General features: G+C 40.0%; 1 pseudogene; it reads right to left on the reverse strand.

Moving 5' to 3' along the window:
* Positions 1 to 2917: 2917 nt before the first annotated feature.
* The window catches only part of LOC102861575, a 42121-nt pseudogene continuing 41526 nt past the window's right edge, over positions 2918 to 3512 (reverse strand).

Genomic DNA, 3512 nt, shown 5'->3' on the forward strand with positions numbered 1-3512 from the left:
ACCCGGTTTAACCCTTTCCAGGATGAATCTGTTTGTTTTTCTAGCAGTCCATGGTACCCTCAATACTCTTCTCCAGCACCACAGCTCAAAGGCATCAATTCTCTTTCTATCCTCCTTGGTCATTGTCCAACTCTCGGATGCATAACAAGTGATAGCAAAGACCATGGCCTGTATCAGACGTACCTTAGTCTCCAGAGAGACACCATTGCTAACCTCATTACTCCTCAAAAATTTGGAGAGGTCCCTAACTGCAGACTTTCCCAGTGCTATACATCTCCTTATTTCCTGACAGTGATCCAAGGGTGTTAATTGTGATCCAAGTAGATGACGTTGTTGACAATTCAAGTTTCTTCTCCATCCATTATGATGTTGCCTATTGGTCCAGTGGTAAGAATCTTTGTTTTCTTGATATTGAGATGCAATCTATACTGAAAGCTGTATTTCTTGATCTTCTGAAACAAGTGTAATGATTAAAAAATTGAAGTACAAGAATGTTCCTGCCAATAACTGGTAATTTCGGCTAATGGCATAATGGTATGGGACATGGTTTAGCTTGATCGTGATTAATCATAGTTATTTAGAAGAGGTCATGACACCAGGGATATCATCAACTGTATCCTGGTTGAAAGTAAGGACTATTAGAAGAATGTCTATTTGTGCTTTATTAACTATGCAAAAAAATTTGACTGTGTGGAGCATAACAAGTTGTGTCTGACATTGAGAAGAATGGAAATCCCAGAGCACTTCACTGTGATCATGCAGAATTTATACCTGAACCAGGAGACTGTTGTGCAACAGAGCAGGGAAACACTGCATGGCTCAAGATTAAGAAGGGAGCCCACGAGGGTTGTGTTCTCTCTCCTGACCTCTTCAATCTGTATGTTGTTCAAATTATTCAAGAAGCTAGAATCTGTGAAGAAGAATATGGCATCAGGATTGGCGGGAGACTCATTAATAACCTGCATTATGCAGATGGCACAACCTTGTATGCTGAAAGTGAAGAGAACTTGAAGCACTTAATGCAGAAGATCAAGGAATGCAGACTTCAATGTGGATTTCATCTCAATGTCAAGAAAACAAAGATTCTTTTCTCTGGGAGCAAGAGACAAAATCATCTTAGATGGAGAAGTGGTTGAAACTGTAAACCACTTCCTTTTACTTGGATCCACAATTTACACACTTGGTACCTGCAGTCAGGAAATCAGGATACACATTGCATTGAGAAAGTCTGCAGTTAGAGATCTTTCCAAATTATTGAGGAGTCAGTTTGAGGACTAAGATATGTCTGATTCAGGCCATGGTCTTTCTTATAATTATAATTATAAAATTATAATTATAAAATTTTATGTTGTTGTTTTAAGGCATCGAGTTGGAACTAATGCATAGCTGACCCTCAGTGGGTTTTCAGAGGCAGTAATCACTCAAGATGAGATTGGTCTTATTTTCTTATAATTTGCTATATATCTGAAAGCTGAACAGTGAACAAGGATGACAGAAGAAGAATTGATACCTTTGAGCTCTGGTGCTGGAGAAGAACACGGAATATCCTATGGACTGCCAAAAACAAACATTACTAGGATAAGATGCAGACAGAATGCTCTATGGAGGAAAGAATTATGAGGCTTCAGCTTACTAGGAAGGGCTGTTCCTTGGAGAGGAAAATTATTCTTGGAATTATAGAGGGCTGCTAAAGGAAGGGAAGACACTCAACCCTCAACTTCAACATGATGACTGCCGCAATGAACTCTAATAAGCCATGAAATGTGAAGATGGCACAGGATGAGACAAGGTCCAGTTCTGCTGTTGCAAGGTCACCATGAGTCATACTTGACTTGATGGCACCTAACAACAATATTTGTGCAAGGAAATCTGCTTTCTGGGAAGCAACAGTTTCAGTCTAGAGACTAAGGTGTGTCTGATCCAGGCCATGGTCTTTGCAATTACTTGTTATGAATCAGACAGCTGAACAACTACTACTGATGACATAAGAAATTATATTGTTGAGACATGGTGCTGAAGAAGAGTATTAAGTATACCATGGACTGACAAATAAAACGAATAGGTCTGTCTTGGAGAGGGTGAAACCAAATTTCTCCTTGAGGGCTAGAATTTTGAAGCTTCGTCTCACATACTTTGGGTACGTGGTCAAGAGGGACTGGTCATTGGAGAAGGACATCATACTCAGAAAGTTGGAGGGATGCACAGGAGAGGAAGACCTCGAATGAGGTGAATTGACACAGTAACTGGGGTATTGTGGGTAGGTGTGTTGGAGTCTGTTAGACTGGCTCAACATAGGGCAGGCTTCAGAGCTGTTGTACATAGTGTCACCATGAGTCATAAGAGACTCAATGGCACTTAACAACAACATATGTCAATAATTAACAGGTCTTCCTTGTACATGTATGAATAGTATCCTAGCACTCCCAGCACTGCATTTCAGGATGATGTTGGATCATGAAATTATCTTTTTAACTATCAATGCATCACCATTCTTCTTCAATTTTTCATTCCTGGCATAGAACATTTTATGATCATCTGATTCAAAGTAGACAATGCCAGCTCAGCTCAGCTCATCAGTGCCTAGAACATCGAACTTTATTTCATTTTTTAACAGCTTTCAGTTTTCTTAGATTCATACTTCATACATCCCATGTTCAATTATTGGTGGATGTTTATAGTGGTTTCTCTTAACTTTTTTAGTGGCTTCCAATCTATGCTCTACTTCTAGTACTGTATCTACCAGAATTCCTCTATTACTCATAGAGTTTTTGGGTTGGGGTTTTGTTTGTTTTTTGGTCATTTGAGGGGTTTTGTTTGTTTGTTTTTACGTTGAACGTTATTCAATTAGATCTTTTGCAAGAAGTCTAGAACATCAAGTTGTGAGGTTAAAATTTGTTGGTGAAAGAGAATAAAGAACTCAAGTAGCTTTTGAGCTGAGGGATGGCTCTAAGTTTTGGCAAAATTTGTGAGTCCACAACTTTCTGATCAACCTTGTGCTGCTCTGTAATCTCATATTTCTCTTTCTCTGTGTAGAAAATCTCACCCTCTTGGTGTCGGGTCTTCCACAGCTTCTTCTTGAATAAGTGTCAATGAGATGCTTTGGGATTTCCACACCACTGAGGTCAACTTTAGTGGAGGTGGCAATGACAAATTTCTTGTGTGTTCTTCACAGAGGAACTCGATTGAGAGTCATAGGCCTTAAGAACGGTCTTAAGGAGCGAGCAGCTATCCAGGTGCTTGAGGAAAACCACTCTCTTCCATCAGTGGTGTCAGAACTGCACTGAGCATGATGGTAGCGTCCAGCTTCCTCACGTACTGACTGAAGGGCTTTTTGCTCTAGCTAAACAGCTTCTGAGGCAAGTCTTCAGTATAATAATACCTAGGCATAGTGCGAAGTTTCACCACTTGAGTACCACCATTCTTATCACCACTAGCTGGTTTTGTGACAGTGGCAAGGACCTTCTTCTTCTTTTCAACCTTGGACTTAGTGGGTGAACACTTCCTCTTGTACA

This window comes from Elephantulus edwardii, unplaced genomic scaffold (assembly GCF_000299155.1).
Source record: "Elephantulus edwardii isolate Elephantulus edwardi_28Jun2011 unplaced genomic scaffold, EleEdw1.0 scaffold00043, whole genome shotgun sequence".
NCBI classification, from domain to species: Eukaryota; Metazoa; Chordata; class Mammalia; order Macroscelidea; family Macroscelididae; genus Elephantulus; species Elephantulus edwardii.